This window comes from Anguilla rostrata, chromosome 6 (assembly GCF_018555375.3).
Source record: "Anguilla rostrata isolate EN2019 chromosome 6, ASM1855537v3, whole genome shotgun sequence".
NCBI lineage: Eukaryota > Metazoa > Chordata > Actinopteri > Anguilliformes > Anguillidae > Anguilla > Anguilla rostrata.
In genome coordinates this window covers 12,474,837-12,485,320 of record NC_057938.1, presented here as the reverse complement: position 1 = coordinate 12,485,320, position 10,484 = coordinate 12,474,837, and positions in this window count along the sequence as shown.

Below are 10,484 nucleotides of genomic sequence, written 5' to 3'. Positions count from 1 at the left end.
ATGTGACCATTTGCATTTTAAACAGTCAGTGATATCTCTTAGCGGGTTGCCAATCAGAAGTAGACTTGAAGTGAAGATTCATAATAGGACAGGTATGGCATGTCAAACCACCTCTCATGTTTAGACGTGACATACTTTACAGCAAATTAAATTGTATTATTTTCCTATTTATACATTTTGCAAGAGGATGTATATGTTTAACTTGTGGCTTAATTAACTCTTAAATGTTTTTCAAGTAAATGCTTGACTGTTAAAAAAAAAAAAAAAATATACAATGAAGACTGATGACAAGACATGTTTTTCTTGAACTGCACTTGTAATTTCATCTACTGAACACTAGAGGCCACAAATGAATTACATTTTATGAAAACATTCTTGACTTCTGTTCGGTTGCCACTGCTATTTCACTCAGGCATCACCATCGCCGTGTTTGCATGAAGAGGCGTACACTGTTCTTGAAAGTACGGCGCACTGCCATATATACTGAGTACAGAGTCCATATATATGTATTTAAATCTGGAGAAAAAATTCAGGATACAATATATGTTGGTCATGCTATTCTCTAACTAGGCTGGTAAAATTAAAAACAATTATATGATGATGACATTTGATACACACAGATAGAAATGGTAAGATTGGGTTTCTGGGAAGGTGAGATTTAAGGATTGTCATTCAATGGCCCAAAAAGTTTAATATACAGTAGCTTATATATAGATGCAATCCTGTTTCAATTGATGCAATATAAAATATTTGAAAATAAAAATACAAAAATGCTTAAATACAGAAGTGACCCCTTAAACATAAGCAAAAAGGCGACCATAGACTTACTACTAATACAGTTTTCTCATAAACAAAATAAAATATAATTAAAAAAGAAATTTCTTTGAGTTTCACCTACAGCAAAAAACCACTAGCAAAATCAGTTCTTTCTGAGTGTGATGATTAGGACTCCTCTCTCACCAACTATGCCCAGGCTGTTTCCATGGCCAGCAGATAATACTGTAGTTTTGTGTCATCACAAATCATGGGACATCACACAGAAAATAACTTTTCCATTATCTAACAAAATTGTCCTCTGTGACTCAGACATTGAAGATTAATCTCACTGGCCATTACATACCGCTGTAATGGAGTCTAATGGAGGGCTTGTGGTAATATACATAATTTATTTTTGTATAATTTATACAAAAATATACTATTTGTTTGAACCTTCTTTCGCTTCAGAATTTTCTCCTCATAGAGCATGTGCAATGGAATATGAAAAAAGGAAAGATAAGTATGTTTTCCATAGCATCATTCAGTATTGCGTATTCATGCAGAACCGATTCTATATTGTGAATAGCAACACTATTAGAAATATGAATTGAAGATCAAACAGCACCATACAGTGTTAGAAGCATTAGTATCAATATATGGAGCCTATTGCTAACAAAAAAAGGGAGGAAAAGAGACATTGCCATTACTACTCTGCTACAGAATGTGCTCCAGGTTCTTTGGCGGTACAGTGCTATTCATACAATTTTCAGACACTGATAGATTTCACACTGGCTGAAACAAATAGTTAAAATTAAGAAAATCACAGATAGACATTCCTGTTGGTGTCTTCTTTGTAAAATACCCTAAACAGTGAAATCAGCAGCCTTTGTCTTAATCAAACTTAATAAAGGACACTATTATGTGTTCTTTTCCATCAAAAAGGCTTGAGTGACTAAGTGAAAAGATGACCAATTGCTTTGAATTCATTTAAATAAGGATCATTGTTTTTGTAGCTGTACTCAATGTAAGAAAGTGATTTAATTTTATGTATTTGCTCATTTCTTCATACTACAAGCACCTTGTTTAAACACATCTTCAATACATTGTACAAAGTGTGTATTGACAGGGGTAATTTCCAAAGCTTGTCTAAATTCATTGATTTTAAGGTTTTCAGCTTTTGTTGTTAAATCATATTATTACAACTTATGGAAATGAGATTTAGTCCTTACTGAAAATTGGGAATGAGTCACATTTCTGAGGTTGCTCAGTAACATTGCTTTTCTTCTCTGAGCTCTTTTCTCCAATTTATGTTCAATGCCTTCCCTTTGGGAAACGAGGAGAAAGCAAACCTTGAGGAATACGTAACAGTTGTGAAAGTGCCTGAGATTGATAAACTGTTCTTCCAGCTAAGGTGATTCACCCAACAAAGATGACATTGAGCAACATAATAGCTCCAGCTTTTACCTTCCACCTAATTTAGCCAGTTCACTACAGACCAATGTCACATACAATGTTAGGAACACTTGAAACAAGTTCCAAGAATAATAATTTTTTTCTTTAAAAAAAAAAAAAAAAAGACATGTATCGCATCAGTCAGGTTTTTCAATTGCCATTTTTTCAAGTGGCATCATTATGTTGTTTCGTTAACTGCACAGTAACCTATTTAAATTCCAATCATTACATATGTTAATTTTTTTACGGAGCCATCTCACATTCCCATGCCTAGGTTCTATGTTCTCAATTCAACACAATTCAATGGAACCTATTTTGCTTTTGGTTTGTAACATTTTCGGTGGTGAGTTTAGCATAATTTGAAACCAAATAGGAAAAACTGTAATATTCTGAGTATTGCAGGTATGCAGTCAAACAGAGGAGGTGCCTGCTTTTAAAAGCTTTTATGGTCAACCTTTTGGTGGGCTAATTTTTAAAGCTTCTTAAATATCTGTAATTTGTCATCCTCTTAAATCTTTATGAGAAATAATTTGAGATGCACTGCCCTCATCTTTAAAAAGGGGGTGAGAATTTCTATTGTGCAGCTGCTCTCTGTCCTTGATGTGTTTCTTCTCCCGTATGTTTTTCTGTTAACCCTTCCACTTCCACAATCTCTGGTGCTCAGCTCTCCGGGGGATCGTGTTATTTGGCAGCTCCTGCATATCCAAGGTCTTGGACATTATTAAAGGTCATTTCATGAATGTGATTGCCAGTTTTTTTGCAGGCTACTCTATTGTTCAGTACATTATGTTTGAATACGAGGCCGATTATATTGAGGCAGGATATGCATATGAAAAATCTGACTGAGACCTGATGCAAAAATAGCCATGCATGTGCATAAAAGCTGTTTTTTATTTGACATAATATATGGAATTGAAACAAAATGATTATGTCCATTATGCTGTTTGAGCACGTGTGGCTCTGTGATGCCATTTAAGCCATTTAATGACTACATTTATATTTAACCCACAATCACAAGTGATCTCATATTGCTTTTTTTTCTTCCTGTTGAAGGGGGAAAAGGACCAATGACTATGCTGCCATAGAGTGCTTTTTAAATCCAGGCTTTGTGGTATAGTTATTCAGGGAATGGAGAAAGTGCCGATGTCACACTGGGGGAAATTCTGACCCTCCCGGGAATTGGCAGGTGAAATGGCAGTTCTCACTTTTAATTGTTGTGATCTTTCGCTTCATACTCCGGTTTGACAATCCTCATGGGAAGATAAAAAGTTTGTTGTCTTCCCTCAGAACGCTAAGAAATCATCGCAGGGTATAACAGATATGGAAAAATTCACCCAGGGTATTTTGTTAGTTTTTGACTCAAGTTTGACTTTTTAAAAGTACGCAAAGTGTTCCATCTGGTTTTTTTCAGAAGCCCCATACCTTTGTGTTTAGTTCAAATGAATAAAAAAAAGTAAAATAAATAAATAAATAAATGTAATAAAATAAAATACAGACCTATATCGGGAGGAAAGGTCTTTGTTGGCAGGGTACTCCCCACATCATCACACAAGAGCCTCTCTACTGGTTGATGAAGTGCTCGCAGTCTGTATGTGGCGGCTGCCTCAAAGCTCGCCTGCTGGGCTGCAGACTGAAAAGCAGACAAAATGATGAGGGCTATTGTAACCATGGAACAGGCATATGACTAATATTGGGACAGGCACTTGAAATAGGAGAAAAAATAAAAAGCTGCAATAAAAGTGGTTCCAGAAATAAATAATACTTTTATGGAGGTAATAACGCAAGTACGAAAAAAAACAAAAAAAAAAACAAATTGTCTGTGTCTGTGGCAGAAAGGTTTGCAATCCACTATCAAATGTAGATTTGGTCATGGAAATTGTGACATCCATGTTCAATGGGATATAAGGGCACGTGCATTCTGATATCTCCCGTAAGCAGTTAATGCACAGCATTGGCATGTTTTCATCATAAGGCAACTGTAAAAACTGTGTTAGAAGTCTAATAAAATGTGACAAATTGGCACCACACAGTAGAAACATGCCATTCTGTCTTGGGAAGCATGAACTGCTTGTCACATGGTCTTGTTCAAACTACCCCCCAATTAATTTGACAGAAGTCATCAGCAGGTTCTGGACCAGCATCTCCATTATGAGCTGTGGTTTAATTGCATGGATAAAATGACAGTACTCCCATGTAATTTTTGGTATTACTATAATTTTACTCCTCTTTCTACCAATATTTTTTTATGGACTGTTTTAACACATTTCTTGTTTCTTGTTTACACCACACACATGTACCAACCCACGCAGTAAATACAACATATAATATAAAAATATGAAATTATTATTTTAAAAAATAACGAATGTCTGCTTATGAAAATCAAAGCAGATACATTTGCCCGGTTTGATTTAGAGAATGTATAATTAACCTTCTCCTTTGATGGTAAAATGGTGAACATGTCAAATACAAAAGAAACATAATTACATAGGCCTCTAAAATAATGTATGATCTTTTCTCATTTTATATTTCTCTGGACATACTACTTCATATTAAAATATCAGAAAAATAAACAAAAAACTGAAATTACAATACAAATAATATGCTCAAAGAAAAAACTAAACCAGATTAATCAAACTGGGTATAATATTAAAACAACCATTGGTTTTATGAGCCATTACTGGAAACAAGGACCAAACATGTCTACAAACAGTGAGATTGGTTCTTTGGTGGTGGTGGTGTGGTGGAGGGCTGTTGAGGGCTGTAAAGGATGATCTCTCCAGTGCTTTAGATATAAATATTAGATTTTATTTACTGAACTCTCCAACTTGTTGGAAGTCCAACCCACTAACGGTCATTCTAGATCATGACTCCATGTTACTCTCTGTTGCTTGCATCTTTTTCAAAGACCAACAGAGACCCATATTTAGGGCCACCAGTTTGCCTCCACCATGTGATCTGTGGGGATTTTGCATTTCAATGGTTATGGTTATGTGGGGCGACATAGCTCAGGAGGTAAGACCGATTGTCTGGCAGTCGGAGGGTTGCTGGTTCAAACCCCGCCCTGGGCATGTCGAAGTGTCCTTGAGCAAGACACCTAACCCCTAACCCCTAACTGCTCTGGCGAATGAGAGGCATCAATTGTAAAGCGCTTTGGATAAAAGCGCTATATAAATGCAGTCCATTTACCATTACCATTTACCCTAGGCACTCCAATGGAACAGTTAAGTGACTATTCATACAACTGTAAATTGAGACATTTACGAACAATTAGTTCATTTGCTATAAAAAGCGTCAGGAAGGAGAGTGAACATGGCTGGAAATCTAAATGCTATGAATGGCATGTCTTATATATATATAAATGAGTAAAAATATCTAAATCTAAATATCATTGCAAAAGCCCCCCCCCCCCAAAAAAGGCCCGTTGGTATTGACACTGCCGTTTATAAGTCTGGGGATAGAAAATACAACACAAACAACTATCAGAATTTTTGCTGGTGGTTGCTGGTTGTCTTCAAAATTTTGATAATTGTGTGGCTTCTGGCCTTGTACGTATTTACACAGCATCTTCAGCTGAAAGAGGATTATTTTGGGACTAAATTGCCCTCTCTGCCCATAATCCTTTTATTATGCTAGTTAGATCTCGCACTTGCCTTTGAAGCCCACATTAAGCTGCTGTTTCCATCTATGTAACATTGCTTGGCTCTACTGATCCCTCAGCCTCTATGGTCTCAAACTCTGATACACGCATTCTTGTCTTGCTGCTTGGGTTACTGCAATGCCTTGCCAACCCATCTAAAAAATGCCCATTCAATTCAATATGTCCAGAACCCGGCAGTGTAGTATAATGGGTAAGGAGCTGGTCTTGTAACCTAAACGTCACAAGTTCGGCAGTGTTCCCAGGTGGGACACTGCCGTTGTACCCTTGAGCATGGTACTTAACCTGCATTGCTTCAGTATATATCCTCCTGTATAAATGGATGCAATGTTGTAAAAATTTGTTCAAGTCGCTCTTGATAAGTGTGCCAGCTAAATGCCTGTGACGTAATATAATGTAACCAGTTGCCAGTGTACTGGCATACACCATTCAGCTCTTGTGACTCCTATTCTACATTGGCTCCACATCACATCAAACAGATAATATACTCCACATAACATCTCCACCTGCAAAGCTCTTTATTGTCTTCCTCCCTCCTACTCCTCAGAGTTACACCATTCATGCACTCCCACCTTTACCTCTAGGCCCTCTGGCATTGGTGCACTTGTAGGCTATCCACTGCAGGGGGCAGATCAGAGGCAATTGCAGTTTTAAACCCATATACCGTAGAACTGCATTAAAACTGGAACAGCCAATTCTGATTTCACATATTCTGTCAGATGCTCCAGTTTGTAATGTATTTCTGTGGTCTAGTGGATTAAAACCTCCATAATCGTACTTGCATTTCTTCATTCTCAAAACCCTCAAAAGTGCTGTCCAATTATTTAAAAAATGTATTATTATTATTATTATTATTATTATTATTATTATTATTATTATTATTAAGCCAGTAATGGCAGGAGCATTATTACAGCTATCTGCGCTTGCATAAGGAGACTTTTCCCGTGGGTGAGGAGGCCAATTTGACAGTCTCCTGCTGCTTTGCAATTTTGCACTTCTGCACTTAAAAGCCATGGTTCAGGATAATGGGAAAATGGCACAACTGACTCATCCGTGGTTTATGCATGTTGTTCTTTGTGCTTTCACCTACAACAGTAACCACTGCAGCTTCCTGGGTTCATAAGGGCATATCCTGTCAGTTTTGAACTATGAACTAGCAGTCACGTCAGTGATGCCAACAATTAATGAATGCCTGAAAGCAGTATCAGATGCCTGATAAAATTAAGCAGTGGAGCAGGCGATACAGACAGGGGTGCAAGCAGGGGTGTGATGGGCATTATTTGCCACATTCCATAGGATACTTAAAAAAAGGTACTATGCACCGTTACAACATCCTACAACACAGGATTTACCCTGTGGACAATGACCACACCTCGGACGAGGCTATGGTCAATTGTATGTTACCTCATGGAACTTGAGGCTATTTTTTTCCACCAAAAAGATATCTGCATCCCAAATAATCCCAAATTCATTTTTATGAAATCCATGAAATTGCCATTGTAACTGCTTTATAAATATTTTTTTCTGGGCAAGCCAGCAAGCTGCTGTTAAAACATCCTCGAGTGCGCCAAAGTCAAGGTCAAGCCAAAGAGGACCACAAGAAAGAAAAAATGAAAGAAAGAAAAAAAGAGAGAAAACCCAGTGAATATTAGTCCCCAGCTGGAGGCCAGATTTCCTAGAGGCACACAATGCAGATGTGTCAAGGATTTTTTGAACGTTGGACAATGTGTTTTGCTAAACTCACACATTAACACCTCGCAGCATGATGTTACTGTACATATTTCCCCCAGTTCCTACTATTTTTTCCATGAGCAATATATTGCTGTGATTAAGAGCTTTAAGCCCAGGAGAGGAACTTTATTCTTGGTCCATCACAAATAGCATTTTAGTTATCTCATGTTTGCTCTAAAATGATATGATCTTTGAAAAGGAGGGCTTCAGTTATATTTTTGAGTATTTAACTGAAACTGTTTTACAGAGATCCAAAATATTAAGTAAACCTGTGGTTTAAAAAACAAAAATATCACTAATAATTAAAATCCAATATTACTAAAAAGCAAAGGATATATAGCATACAGAAAAAAATGCAACAGAGCATTGTCTTCCTTAGGCCTGCTTGTTAATGTTGTTATGGAGGACAAGGATGCAGGGCGTTAATATGCAGGCACTACTTTTGGTCAAGTTATTTTAATACAAAAAAAATAAAAAATAACAACATCTCCATGAATTGAACCTGACTGAAAACACCCGATGAAGAATGTTGATTCAAGCTCATGATTTTTTGCCATAATTCTTCATTAATTTTAAAGATGAATTCTCTTTCTGGTTAGGTTTTGAGCACTTTTCAATTTAACCCTTGTCATTTGTACCTGAAAAGAAATTATTTGAAAATAATACCACCGTAATATGATTTTAGTATAATTTATTTCTGTTATTTCTATTATTATTATTTTTTTTAAATCACACCACTCTTGTTCTGTAAAACAAAACATTCAAATCAAATTTAAAAACAAGTATATTTGATTTGAATGTTTTGTTTTACAGAACAAGAGTGGTGTGATTTTTAAAAAATCACACCACAGTAGCAACAATTAAACCTAATTTTTTCAAGCAGACATCCATTTTCTGCGGTCGCCTGCTTGAAAAAATTAGGTTTAATTGTTGCTACTGTTGTTGTTGTTGCTGCTGCTGTTGTTTTCCACCATTAATTGTATTTTTCAGCCTTGAAAGTTGTTTTTTGAAATTGTTCCTGCTATTGAGATCTGTGCTGCCTTAGGTATCGATGCTGAATGGTTTCCATTATTTCGTGCTTAACCAGTGGCACCTCCTCCTTGAAACACTGCCCCAGGGTCATTCACTGAAACACATGTGCAGGAAGTACATGATGTACACAGCAGCACACATGCAGAGTTGAGGGCTAGAACAATGCAGACACCATTTTACCCCCAGCTGCTTTACATCTGATTTTAAATTCAATTTCATTTCAAAGCTAGGATTTACATACATTTTTGTTTTCTACGAAGGGTTTGCTGTATGAAATGGCAGTCAAGAAAAAATTGCAAGAAGGCCTGAAACAATTTAAATATTTTTGTTGAGTGTACATAAATTTGTTCATATTTTTGTTAGATGGTTTTCAATATAATAGCTTTACAAAATGCATGCACTGCATATGTATTTTCTTATGACATATATCTAGTCTCTTTAGAGGAGAACATACCTGGTTCCTCTTGTGTGGTCACAGTCTTTTTTGAAGTGGAATGTCATCCCCTGTAAAGACATGAGCAGCCTCCTCTATCAACTAAGCAAAACCTCTCCCATTGCTACTTTGAGTGGGACAAAGAGAAAAGCATTTCACTGATTCATATTCAGTAAACCACATTCTGTCCCAAAGCTCTGCTGAAAATGATTGAAAAATTGTAGTTCTGTCAAAAACCCTAGGAAAACATGAGTGTGTAAAGGGATTTTTTAGAAGTATCACACAGAGAACTGTTTGCATATTAGATTGTAAAATGACTCTTTAAGAAGTGAATTGCGTTATCTGAGGTAGACCTGCTGAAACAATTATCTCAGTATGCTAATGAGCAATGTGGAGCATTGCTCCTGAAACAGTCAGAATAAATGGCTGAAGAACGAGCGCATGTGTGCAGTTGTGTCCAGCTGTTGACTGTGCCTGTTTTTCTGGGGTTAAAGCCAGAGCTGAGAGGCTGTGAGCCTTTTAACTAAGTAACTCAAATTCCAGTAACTAAGTATACCTTCATGGATTATAGCATGATCAACCTTTTGTCTCTTGGACAGAGATGAAGCGTATTATAATATCTGTTCTGGTGGGAAAGATATAACTTAGCAGGGGGGTGTGAAATGCATTTTGTGACAATAATTGATGATGATTATAACCATGTGAGCTATGGGGAATAATTACAATGCTAGGTGTGACTGGGGTGATCAGCAAAATTTAAAATGATAGCTGGTGTTATCTCAAACAAGGAACCGTTCTAAGAACCAGTTCACCTGTATGCATTAAATAGTGTACTGTGTTGAAATGCTGAAATAATTTATTTCTCCCTGTGCTTCATATGTGGTATGGAAAAAAAAGAAAAAAAGTATGCCTGTTCAGGGATAAGATCCCTTAGCAACCCCAGAAAAATATGACTTCTGAAGATGCCTTTGATTGTGTTTCAACAGTTGAAGTAACAATGTCACATCTGGAGTGGGAAAAAAGATTGTTTGTGCAAAGCACTTAATGCTCAAAGGATTTAGTTCAGATGAAGCTGGGCTATTTTTTATTCCTGTTTCTTTTCTGGACTGGATAGTATGCCCTTCGCACCACACAATGTTTGTCTAACAGTAATAGCCGTAGAGTTTGACAAAGTCAGTATTAAACAAAATATTGTTTAATAGATAACAGTATCTCAGAACTCCAGCTCAGCTCTCCCATACTGGATTTGGATTTATTTTAGGACCTGACATCATAAGGATGCCCAGCCCACATGGGCTAACAAGACACAATAATGTGTATAGTACATATCTATACTTCTCTGTTAGAGCACAGACAAGAAAAACTAAATAATTATCCCAATTCCTCATATTCTTTCTTACAAAACAACCAAATATTAATCAGAAG